Source organism: Sapajus apella, unplaced genomic scaffold, assembly GCF_009761245.1.
Source record: "Sapajus apella isolate SASKATOON/1434 unplaced genomic scaffold, GSC_monkey_1.0 scaffold127, whole genome shotgun sequence".
NCBI classification, from domain to species: domain Eukaryota; kingdom Metazoa; phylum Chordata; class Mammalia; order Primates; family Cebidae; genus Sapajus; species Sapajus apella.
The window spans coordinates 3,238,748-3,252,151 of record NW_022437067.1 but is presented as its reverse complement, the minus strand read 5'-3'; the positions used below and the strand labels follow the sequence as shown (position 1 = coordinate 3,252,151).

Sequence of the window (13,404 nt, the reverse complement as noted above, 5' to 3'; positions counted from 1 at the left end):
CACACACACACACACACACACACACACACACACACACACACACACACGCATATCCACTTAGACTGAGCTGGCTCATGACAAGCCGACACAACTAACTTCATCTCCAAGTTTTTCAGTTTGTCATGTCAGGCAGCAGCTAATAAGTGCATTTGAAGATGAGAATTCGTTGATCATCTTCTCCCAAATCAGTGAAGTCTGTGTCTGCCATAACTTCATTTAACATCTCATTAGGAAAGACAGCATCACCAGCCCATCAAAGAGCAGCCTCATTATCTCCCTTCATGGCTTTTGCCCCCCACACAGCTGTGCTGGGGGCCCTTTTCCATCAGGCCTCTGATGGGTCCTGCCTCCTTCGCCTGCAGGCTCCACTCCACCCCCTGGAGAAGGAGCCTGGTTGTGCATTCCTGGTGGTCCTGGGTTTAGAGGAACAGACTGTGCCCTGGGTCCTCCTTGCACCTGAAAGCTCTCTCTCTATAGTTTCAGAGGGAGAAGACTCTTAGTGCCTTAAAATACGAAAATACAGGAGACTGAAGGAACTGACTCTGCTTTGTTCATTCCTACTCAGAGACATCTCCAGGGAGCCAAGCCCTGGGGGGATGTGGGGCTGGACTGCTAGGAAACTTTACAACTGAGTTCAGACGTGGAACTGTCTCTCTTCACCAACACAGCAAAAGTCAATCGAATTTATTCTCAGGTACTTACCAATGCTCTAAACGAAAAGAAAGTGCTCCGTGGACCTGAAATAGAGGCACGTGCCAGGAGGGGCAAAGCTGCAGACGTGCAGGGCTCCAGGGGCAAGAGTCCATTGGAAGTGGCAGGGATCTGGCTCTTGAAACTGACAAGGACCCAGGAACCCCACGTGGCAGGAGACCCCAGCTAGATTCATGGATGAAACTGGGAGCAAGTGAAAGGAGGCTGGGGAGACCTGGTCCCAGCTGAAGCAGAGCAGCCACGTGGTCCAGACATGGGCTGGCTAACCATCCCATGACTGCACCTGTGCTCCCTCAGCGTCTTGACAGGCTGGAGCAGTGGCCTCCAGTATAGCGTGGTTCTGACCAGGATTCTCAGGAGCAGAAAAAAGGCACCTGCAGAACGACGGGGTTGGGTGGAGGGCAGGAGGGAGAGAGAGACTCTCTCAATCGAAGGTTCTGAACAGCATGAAAAAGATTTACACTGAAGTGTCAATTATCAGTTAAGACATTCACCAGCAATGAAAAGTAAACAACAGGAAAACCTCAAGATGTCTACAGAATACCGTAAAGGTCTCAAAGATGTAAATTTAGAAAGAAATATATGAAAAATTGGAAACGATTACGAATTAGATATGAATTAAAATAGGTCACTTTTTAAAGCTCAATTCAAGATGCTAGAACAGAAACATATAGTCGTTAATTTTTTTTCTTTTTTGACACAGGGTCTCTCACTCTGTCACCCAGGTGCCTGGAGTGCAGTGGTGTGATCACAGCTCACTGCAGGCTCAACCTCCCAGGCTCAGGTGATCCTCCCACCTCAGCCTCCCTAGTAACTGGGACTACAGGTGTGCACCACCACAACCAGCTAATTTTTGTATTTTTTTGTAGAGCTGGGGTTTTGCCATGTTGCCCAGGCTGGTCTCGGACTCCTGGATTCAAGTGATCCATCCGTCTCAACCTCCCAAAGTGCTGAGATTACAGGCATGAGCCACTGCACCCAGCCTGGAATTTTTAAAAATCACAAATGGATATGAACCTGGTCAGAGAAAGATTTGTGAACTGGAAGATAGTACTGTGAAGCTCATTCTAAATGCAGCACACAGAGATAAAATCCTAAGACATGAGAGAGAAGTTAAGAGATACGGAAAAGAAATTCAGGTTCCTCCACACGGGAAGGAGAAAACAAGGGGAATGTCAAGCAAACGATGTTTGAAGTAGTCGTGGCTAGACATTTTCCAGATCTGATGAAAAAGCAGGAGCTTTCAGCTAATAAAGCCCTTTGAGTGCTGAGCAGGATAACTCTATGTGAGTATGTATAAATATACGTGAATTATGATGAAACATCATTGCAGTGCAGAAAGGAGAAAGAAAATATTTAGAGGTACCAAAAAGAAAAGAGATATTATGACAAAAGGATGACCATGAGACTGACAACAAATGTCTCCTCAGTGACAGTAAATGCTAGAAGACAACGGATAAATAGCCTCAGAGTGTCAAGAAAACTAACTGCAAATGTCATATTCGATGTACTCTGTGAAATCGTTGTTCAAGAGTGAGGGAAGAAGAGGCCAAGATAATTTTAGAATATGAAAGGGAAGAAAACATGATTTACCACCCTCAGATGGTTGCAGAGAAAGCTACTGAAGGATATATTCCAGCAAGAAGAAAGTGAACTAAAGGGGAAGGAGTGGTCTGCTAGAGCTAATACTGAGCAAAAAATAGTAATAGAAGTACTTTGGTGAATCTGGTTAACCACTAATTAGAAATTTTTATTTAAGAATATTGAATTAAAATGTAAAACAATAATTTAGGGTTGGGACACCTGGAGAAGGAGGGAAACATCAAATAACTTTAGACTTTGTTAGAAAAATAGACAGTTATGTTAAATTTTTAAATGTATTAGCTAAAATATATAGAGAGATATACTATAATAACTTGCAAATTGGAGGGAAAGAGGATATAAGAAAGCTTTATCAAAAACAAGAAGTCAAAACATAGAGAAAATGGAAGCTAGTATCAATAAAAAACAAAAATAGAGATAAATACGTCAGTACTTACAATAAATGTGACAATTAATATTAGCTATCCCAGACTAATTGGATAACTTAAAACCTTCTATATGCCATTTAAAAGAGTAATGCTAAAAGCAGATAAACATTTATAATAAGTTTGTGTAGAAAGATGTACTAAAACTACATATAACATAATTCATGGATTAAGAAAAATCATAATAGCAATAAGAAAATATTTAGAATTGATTGAAAGAAATGCAACTTTATGTCAGAACTCATAAGACACAGCTAAAGCAGTTATTTAAGTAAATTTATAGCTTTTAATGAATTTTAAAATGTTATAAAATAAATGAGCTAATCATTCAATTCAGGAACCTACTGAAATAAAAGAAAGTCTATAAGAAGGAGAAGAAAATCAATAGTAGATAAGAGCAGAAATTAAGAAAACAGAAATGACAAAATATGGCTAATGGATAAAACCAAAGGTGTCTTTTTGGAAACTAACAAAAAAAAATAGTCAACTGAGTGAACAGATCAGGGTGAGAAAAGCAGGCACGAAGCATCACCAGGAACTTAAAAAGAGTTCATGACTACAGACGCAAAGCGAGGCTACAGATCTTAGGACTATCATGAACAATTTTTTGACAATAAATTTGAACACCTAGAAGAAATGGTTTTTAGATAAACTTTATAAAAATAATTCAGATCCTAGGTTCCAGTGATTTTTCCAGGAGAGTTTCACAACAGCTTCAAGAAACAGAAAATTATCTTCTTATACAAATTGTGCCAGAATAGGTGAAGCAAGTAAAATACCTGACTTATTTTCTGATGCCAGTATAATTTGATATCAAAACTGAGCAAGGACATTGTGAAAAAAGAAAAGTACAGACCAACCTCCCAAAGAATATAGATGCAAAAATTCTAAATAAAATATCTGAAAATCCAATCTCACAATGTAGTCACAAAAAGCACACCACAGTCGAGTGGGTTTATTTGTCCTGGGTAGTGAGAGGCAGTTGAGGTGCTGCCTAGGCCTCTCACTCAAATGGATCTGCCTTTGCACGGAGACAGGTGGCCAGGGTCAGAAGGGGTCTCCCACCTCCACTCTGCAGAATCCACTGAGTCAGACACGAGCAGGGCAGGAGAGAGCGCCCCTCACACCCCCCACCACACACACCAGGAACGTCAGGCTGTTCAGCAGGGGGTGGTCAGGCGCCTGTTAACTGTCTCTCTAAAATAATAATGGGTCACAGCTGGTGCCAGGCAAAGGCAGTCTCCCAATAAACAGAAACACTTGAAAGTGGTGATCAGCAGCTTCCTGATGAGACCTCGGGAGCTGGGCCAGTGGGCTCAAGCATGCCCAGGAAAAGGCACAATGGCAGAGTTTAACTGATCTGTGACCTCCAAGGGGCATCGTGCTGGCAAGAGAAAAATGCCTCAAGTGAGCATGCGCACAACTCCAGTAACCACACCGCGCATGCTCCCTCCGCAGCGCTGGCAGGCCACTGCGCATGTGCACAGCCCACCCCAAGGGAAGAGTCAGGGGAGAAGGTCAGCCAGACCCTGGAAACGTGCCCACATGTAAAACCCAGGTCAAAGGTCAAACCGCGCACCTGCTCTTTCAAGTTGCCCACTCGGCCCTCTTCCAAGTGTACTTTACTTCCTTTCATTCCTGCTCTAAAGCTTTCTAATAAACTTACATGCCTGGGCTACAGCTTGCCTCAGTTTCTCCTCCTGCCTTATGCCCCTCAGTCGAATACTTTCTTCTGAGGAGGCAAGAATTGAGGTTGCTGCAGAGCTGTGCGGACTTGCCGCCGGTAACAAAAGCAACCAAACAGAACAGAACACTGACAAACCAGAAACCTCCTGGGAAACCCAGAACGGCGGAGAAAAGGCAAAAGACATCCTTTGTTTGATAAACCTAACAGAAGAGGAAGAGGAGGAGTAGGGGGAGGGAAAGAGGGGCTCAGGAGAAGGAGAAAAAGCACACACTGAATTGCATGATGAAACTTTAGTCATGAAACGATAATGACATCAGGAACTTTCTAGAATGCTGCTATCAAAGTGCCTCCCTGATACTTTTCTGCAGGTGCTGGCCAATTCAATGTAAGGAGCAGAACTGTCAGAATGTGGATTGAGAAGAAAAGACAAAATGCCATTGTGTGCAGATGAGTAGTCTACAGAGAAATTCCAAAACATTCTACTACCTATTAAAATTAGTAAGTGAATCTAGATTCAAAATCGATATACGAAAATCAAAAGTAGTTCTGTATGTTAGGAAAGGCCCAAGCAAAAGTGTAATAGAAAAAAAAAAAAAAGATTTACCCAAATCACAAAAACTGTAAGTTACCCAGGAGCACAGCTAAGGAAAGATGAGCTAGAAAAGAGAGATATAAAATATTATCGAAGGACATAAAAGAAGACTGAATAAATGAAGCGATTTACTATGTTCATAGGTAGAAGGAATAATACCATAAATAAGTCAATACTTCCCCAAATGTATCTATAATTTCAACGAAATTCAATAAAATTCACAGTCAAAAGTGCTGTCGTACTTGATACACCAATTCTCACTAAAATTCACATGGAAGCGTGAAAGGAGAGCCTGAGGATGTGCGGAAGAGAGAAAGTGCTGGGTGCCCATCTCTACCATTCTGTCTGTGTTAGGTCATTCTTGCTTTGCTATAAAGAAACACTCGAAGCTGGGTAAGTTATAAAGAAAAGAAGCTTAATTGGCTCATGGTTCTGCAGCCTTTACAGGAAGCATGGTGCTGGCATCTGCTCGGCTTCTGCGGAGGCCTCAAGAAGCTTTCATCATGGCAGAAGGCGAAGGGAAGCAGGCGTCTCACGTGGCAAGAGAGAGAGCAAGAGAGTGAGGCAGGGGAAGTACCACACACTTTTAAATAGCCAGATCTTAAAGAACTCATGAAGCCATAAGGGATCCACCCCCATGACCCAAACACCTCCCACCAGGCCCCATCTCCAACACTGGGGATTACATTTCAACATAAGATTTGGGTAGGACAAATATCCAAGCCACATCACTGTCTATAGATAGATTGCTCTATCTGTCAAGATGTATCCATGGTAATTAAGGGCTATCATATTTGAATAGGCAACTAGATATGCAGAACAGAATTAAAAATCCAGAAATATATATTTGCATATATATAACTTTGGCATAAGATACAGAAGATATGGTAGAGACTGCTGGATGTCCACTCTAAGTCTAAGAATGGGGCCACTTGGAATTTCCAAATTCTTTGCAAAAAAAAAAACCAAAACAACAACAACAACAAAAAAAACGTGGCTAAAGGAAGAAGCAGAAATGCTGGATGGTGGCTTAGAATACAGCTGAGACCTGTCCTTGGCCCTCCTTCCCTCTGTCCCTCCATCGCACTACCTGGAACCTCACCTTGGACCATGAAGGCTCCGGTCATGCCCTAGGGATTAAGGAGTTTGGGTTCCTGGCAGAGCCAGCAGACTACGCCAGGAGAGGCTGCCCCAGACTCATACATAAGAGGGAAATACACTTCTATCTCATTTCAGCCGTTTATCCTGGGACTTGGTGTTTCTCACAGGAAATCTCGATCTTAACTACTATGGAAGGCATTACAAGTCAGTGGGACCGTTCCATAAACTGTGCAGGGACAACTGTCCAGCCACATGGAAAGAAAATACGGTGAGATGCTCACATCGCATACAGAAATACGCCCTCCGTGGACTCCAAACCCAATGTGGAAAATAAGCCTTGGAAAGAGACGGAAGAAGTTATAGACCCCTTTCACCATACCACATTGGAAAGGATTTCTTAAGCAAGACCTTAAAGCAGAAAACCCACGGGAAAGGTTATCACATTTGACTGCATCTAACTGTAACCTCTGTATGACTGGTGACCACAGAAAAAAGGCATCATAAATAAAAGAAACAGCTATTAAGGGAGAAGATTGGTGATGACAAGATATAGCAATACCTTTGTTCTACTGTTAACAATATCCAACCTAAAAGGAAAATAATAAAGTTTTTAAAAAAAGATATGGTAATACTTTTCATAACACGTGAAGAAATTCTACAAATCATAAGAAAAAGACAACCCAACATTAAAACGGGCAAAGACTGTCAATAAACAGGCCACCGTGGAGGGGTTCCAGCAGCCACTAAATACACACGTGGCTGGGTAGCATCCCCAGGCATCCGGGAATACAAGTTAGAAAATAGTGAGATGATCATTAGATGAGACATATCAGATAAACTTAAAAAGCCTGCTGTGACTGAGGACAGGAAACACAGGCCTTAGGCGGGGTGGGCAGGCCAGTGCTGTCTGAGAAGGAGAAGATGAGAAGGTGGCAGCCGTGTTAAGATTTGAAAAAGAACATTTTGGGAAGGAGGAAGAGCAAGTGTGAAGTCCTGGGTCAGGAGAGACGGAGGGCTCCGTGGGACGCTCCGTGGAGAGTGTTCTATTAAGCAAAAGGCACAGCAGTGGGAATTGGGACCTGGGGTCTCAGCCACCTCGGGGGCTGGTGCCTCTGCAGAAAAGAGACGTGTCTGGATCTTATAAACCCGTACAGCATGGATACGTGCATGGTAATCTGCCCTCCCCACAACACAGGCTCCCCAAAGGTCACCTGAACTGTGCAGAGTGGCCCCGAGGGCTCTGGATCTTGCTCTCTGTGCTTCCCCTGAGTGTGAGGTAGACTCCAGGCCACGTGCCATTCTGTAACGATGGCCCACATTCTCCCAACTCCCCTTGGGTCTTGCCATTCTGTCTACAATGAGAAGGCAAGTCCCTTCCTGCCTTCCCGTTGTGGACAGAATGGCAGGTGCCTGATGCTCAGATAGTAGAAATGTGTCTTCTGCTGTCTGAATCTGCCCATCCTCTCCAAGCCAGCTCATGCCCTCACTGTGTCTCATCTCCAGGCTGTGCTGATCTCCAGGCAAGCTCTTTGGGCTCTGCCCGCATTCTTAGAGCACCCGTGGGGTGCTGCTTTTTTTCACAGTGTGAGTGTGCAGCACAGGGGCAAGGTCACATAGGGGAAGAGAGGGGCAGAGTCAGAGTCCTGACAGGGCAGATCACTCTGCCTTTCCCATCTCCCTGTCTCCACCTGCAATGGGAGGAAATAACACCCACCCTGCAGGGTGGAGTGAAACATTCAAAAGCACGTGGCACACGCTGGCCACGGTGCGGGGCTCATCGCAGTCACTCCATAAACAGCCGACTTCTCTCCCTGTTGTGGATGGGTGGCCTCCTCCCGTTCTGCCAACTAGCCATGAAATGGGACAGGGTCTGTTTTAGTCTCCTTATGGGCTCACCAGTGTAGACAACAGTCCAGCAATTTAAACCCAGCCAGGAAACGTGACCAAGGTATGTAAATGCTCACTGAATGAATGAGTAAATTATACAAAGCCTCGGCTGCTGATGTTGACCGGGAAGGTAGCAGAGCCCACGTCACAAGGGTAGGCGGGGAGAACCAGCTGGTCTGCACTAGAAATAGCCTGACCCGTTGCTGACACCCGCCAGTGGCATCCCGATTCTGGCGCATTCACGCTACGCACGGTGGAATCCCTGCCACCCACAGGCCTGTGAAAGGGGAACTTTAAAGTTGCCCAGATGAAAGTGGTGTGACTGGACCACAGCCCTCGCTGGTGTCAGATGTTTTCAGGGCTTCAGCCTCGTTTTGTCCTCACAGTCCTCACATCTGTTTTGATATTCTCGGCTAGAACACCCCCAGGTGGCCTGATACTCGTCTGAAAGTCCAGCTTTCCTGATTAAGGCTGAAATATCAGTGACTGTCAAGTTTTCAACATGCCAGTGAGGCCACGTGATGCTTGCTGGACTCTAGTTCTAGGTCTTCCTTTGCTTCTCTCTGGGCCATGGGGAGTAAAACCTCACTCAACCGGATGCCTGGGTTCCAGGGGCCCTGGGGAAGTAGGATCCTAGTCAGCTGATATACCCAGGGCTGGCCGGGCACAGTAGCTCACGCCTGTAATCCCAGCACTTTGGGAGGCTGAGGCGGGCTGATCACGAGGTCAGGGGTTCGAGACCAGCCTCACCAACGTGGTGAAATCCCATCTCTACTAAAAAAATACAAAAATTAGCTGGGTGTGGTGACACGTACCTGTAATTTCAGTTACTCTGGAGGCTGAGGCAGGAGAATCGCTTGAACCCAGGAGGCAGAGGTTGCAGTAAGCATAGATCGTGCCACACTGTACTCCAGCCTGGGCTACAAGCAAAACTCTCTTGAAAGGAAGAAAGAAAGGGGGGAAGGGAGGGAGGGAGGGACGGACCCGGGTCAAGGCGTGACGGCTCAAGCCTATAATCCCAGCACTTTGGGAGGCCAAGGTGGGCAGATCGTTTGAACCGATGAGCTCCAGAGCAGCCTGTACGACATGGTAAAGACCTGTCTCTATAAAACAATACAAAAATTACCCAGGTGTGGCAGCCCGCGCCTGTAATCCCAGCTACTTGGAAGGCTGAGGTGGGAGAATTGCTTGAACCTGGGAGGCAGAGGTTGCAGTAAGCTGAGATTGTGCCACTGCACTCCAGCCTGGGAGACAGAATGAGACTTCCTCTCAAATAAAAAAAAATGAAAAATACCCAGAGCTCTTTGTGTTTCAACCCTGTTTGGAATTTAGAAATATTCCAGTCTCTCTCCTGGCCTAGGGAATTATGTGGATGGGTTTTCGGAGCCGCCACAGTGCTGAGCACGTGTCTCAACTGATCCCAGGGCCTGGACAGGTCAGAAGGCGTGACCATGGCTCCCTTACTACAAAGTCTCTCTTTGGGCTTACTTCTAGGACCCGCCTTTCACCGACGTCTGTTGGGTTCCCCTGGCTCTGTTTGGTGGCCCCCTGGTCCCTTGGGGCCTTGTGCCTCCCGGGGACGGCAGGCTCGTCCGCAGGCAGGAGAGACAGCCGTAAGTGCCAGCGTGGGTGTGAGCAGAGGACTCCGGACGAGAACACCGCTGATGGCGCGAATGAAGAAATCTCCATGCCCAGGCCCGTGGCCCCTGCTTGTGGCTCACGGAAGGAAAGTGAGCTTCCCAGGGAGGATGGCCCACCGGAGGTGACAGCCGCACCCGCGCTCTGCGGTGCTTGCTTGGGGCTGATGTGTGTCCTGTAGCCCAAAAGCCTGCCTTGCTGTTTACCCTCTGAAAGATTACAGGTGGCACAGGGATTCCCCCAAGCGAATGCACACTCAGGACCCTCATTCTACAAAAGCGTTTTGGGAATAGCCAAAGGCAAGATATTGTTCACATTTAAAACAAACCATGGTGACCCCACTTGGTAACTGAGTATTTCCTGCTATCTCAAACACCACACTTCCTGGTATGTTATTTCCTGTAGCCAGCCCACCTCCGAGTGCACAGAGCGCCTCCACACCTCCAGGCCTGCCTCTCCTTGGAAGCCTCCCTGGCTGCTCAGTCTGCAATATCCAGCTCTGTAGACTGTTCTAGCATCTCCAGTTGGCATCCACTCACGCCCCACCAGGGACCCCAAACCAGGTGTGGTCTGCAGGGGTGGGGAGCAGCCTGGGTTCTTGCTGCTGCCCTAATTCCTCCTCTTTACCAAGAGGACAGTGATGCCACCCAGGGCAGGTGTGAGGAGGGACTGAGAGGGCACCTGGCACTCAGTAGGTAGGAGGAAGTTGAACTGGGGCAGGTATTTGGGCAGAATTCACCGCTTTCTTCTCCCTCCTCCTCCTCTCTGTTAATCAGGGAAGGCTGCATGTTTCCTCCCATGAGGAGGGTGCCAGGAGGGAGAGGAGCTGATGGTCCATTGCTTTAGAGAATGGAGAACTTTGAACATTGCAAAGGCTCCGCCAGTGTGCTGGGTGTGGACCCAGGGTTTCCCAGGGCTATTAGCCTGGCCACACATTTGGGGCACTTCCCTCTGAAAACAGAGATGCTGGCATCCTCCACAAGAAACAGAATCAGAATCACTGAGCCCATGATCTGGGCATCGGTTCTCATTAAGGTTCCTGGGAGATTCTAGGGGACAGTCACATCTGCTCATTATGGCACACACAAACCAGAGACCAGTGCTTCCTGAGACTTCTGAAAAGCTGCAGCAATATCGTTTTCACTAACTCAAAACTCAGAGCAACGATATGGCCGTTTGCTACGGCACAAAATTGTCAGGTGTGTCTCTGGGTCATCTGCCATCAGCCCAAAGAAGCTCCCTGACCCACTCTACATGCGTTCGGAGGTCCCAGTGCCTGCAGGTGAGCTGACAGTGGCCCACTCACCTTTCACCTGCCCTGCCCAGGCCCCCCAAGGCCCTGCCTCCTCCTCATTTGAATAACCCTCATTGTTAATGAGGGTTATTTGTTTAAAGGCAAAGAATCTCATCTGATCATTGCATGCAGCAACATCTTAGGCCTTTACAGCCCTTTGGGGATGCAATTTGTGTGTCATTTCACTTTTTATTGCTTTTTATTGGGTGTGGGACTGTTGGGAAGAAAATGAGGACTATTTGTCATGCACAGAGGAAGTCTGCCCCAGAACACAGTGAAGAGATGTCACCTGGGGGAAGGCAGCCAGGGGAGCGCTTTCGGTGGAAATAAGTCACTGCTAGAAACCAGTGAAGGGTAATTGTGTGGGGGACAGCACCTGTGTGTTTTCCATGCCAGGAAGGGGGGCTCAGCACACACGACTAATCAGTCATCACCATCAGTCTGGCTCACAAACATTCCTGGAAGAATCAGGAATGTTTACAAAGGCGGTAAATCTATTCTCCCCAATTGTGTTACAAGTGGACTTTTCCGATCAGCTGCTCACAGCAGCCAAACATCTGTCCCCTGGGGGCTCCTTAGGAGCCTGGGAGAAGCCACTCAGCGCCCAGCAGAAACCAGGGGGTGCTGAGTCTGCAGGAAAGTGAGAGTAGACATGCGCAGTCCACACAGGCTTTCCTAAAGCATGGCAGTGTTGAGGGTACGGTCTTGCTCTTGAGCTGCACGACACAAAAGGAATGTGAAGCTGGGATGACAGGGGCAGGCAGGCCTTCAAGACACTCCGTGGCACATGCTTGGGGGCTAGGGGCCAAGGCTACGGTGGCAAGATGAAGAGGGAAAATTTTTAGAAATGTTTTCTTGCTGAGGATGATGGTTTCCAGTTTCAACCATGTCCCTGCAAAGGGCATGAACTCATCCTTTTTTATGGCTGCATAGTATTCCATGGTTTATATGTGCCACATTTTCTTTATCCAGTGTATCATTGATGGGCACTTGGGCTGGTTCCAAGTATTTGCTATTGTAAATCATGCCGCGATAAATGTACGTGTGCATGTGTCTTTATAGCAGAATGATTTATAATCCTTTGGGTATATACCCAGTAATGGGATTGCTGGGTCAAATGATGTTACTGACTGCATATCCTTGAGGAATCACCACACTATCTCACAATCTTCCTCAGCAAACTAACACAGGAACAGAAAACCGGACACTGCCTGTTCTCACTCATAAATGGGATGAACAATGAGAACACCTGGTCACAGGGAGGGGGAAGCATCACACACCGGGGCCTGTCTGGGGGTTGGGGAAAAAGGGAGGGAGAGCATTAGGACAAGTACCTAAAGCATTCAGGGCTTAAAACCTAGATGACAGGTTGATAGGTGCAGCAAACCGCCATGGCACGTGTATACTTACGTAACGAACCTGCACGTTCTGCACATGTATCCCAGAACTCAAAAAGAAAAACAAATAATAATCAAATGTCAAAACTAAAAAATATATATATATATTTACTTACGGTAAAACATACATAACAAAAAAGTTATACTTCACCTTTGTTATGTGTACAGTTCGATGGCGTTTCTACCCCCATCACCATGCGGTCTTCACCAGCACTCACCCACACGACTTGGCTTTGCTTTTCTTTCTTGTAAAATTGAAACTCTGATTAGCCGGGCATGGTGGTGCGTGCCTGTAATCCCAGCTACTCAGGCGGCTGAGGCGTGCGCATTGCCTGAACCCAGGAGGCGGAGGTTGCGGTGAGCCGAGATCGCCCCATTGCACCCCAGCCTGGGAAAAAAAAACAAACCCCCCACCAAAAAAAAAAAAAAAAAAAAAAAAAAAAAGAAGAAAAAGAAACTCTGTCCTCATTAATCCTTAACTCCCAGTGCCCCTCCCTCAGACGCCAGCAAACACCATGCTGCTTTCTGTCTCTATGCATTTAACTATTCTTGGCAAAAGGAGGGAAAACGTTTAATAGCTTTTTATTTTAGAACAGGTTTAGCTTTACAGAAAAATTTCATAAACAGTTCAGAGAGTTCCCATATACCCCACATCCGGGTTTTCCCATTATTACTAGCAATTTGCATTAGTATGCTACATTTGTAACAATTAACAAATCCATACTGACATGTTAACTAAAATCTATACCTTGTTTGGATTTCCTTAGCTTTGCCCTAATATCTTTTGTCTGTCCCAGGATCCCACCCAGGATACCACGTGGCAGTTGGTCATCACGGCTCAGGCTCTGCTCAGCTGTATTTCTCAGGCTTTCCTTGTTTTTCATGACCTTGACAATTTTGAGGACTGGCCAGGCATTTATAGAATGTCCCTGTAGTGGGACTTGTCTGATGATCTGCTCATGATTGGACTGGGGTTTTGGGTCTTAGGGAAGGAAGACCCCAGAGGTGAAGTTGCTATTCGTATGGCATCAGACCCAGGGCACCTGACGCATCACTGCTGTGGTGACCTT

The 13,404-nt window shown here is 46.5% G+C and overlaps 1 long non-coding RNA gene across 1 annotated transcript in view; it reads right to left on the bottom strand.

Moving 5' to 3' along the window:
* The window catches only part of LOC116539255, a 7,341-nt gene extending 6,610 nt beyond the window's left edge, over positions 1-731 (bottom strand). Inside the window, exon 1 of the long non-coding RNA XR_004263968.1 lies at positions 703-731. This is a non-coding gene — a long non-coding RNA (uncharacterized LOC116539255). The remainder of the gene's footprint in view (positions 1-702) is intronic.
* Positions 732-13,404: the final 12,673 nt, after the last annotated feature.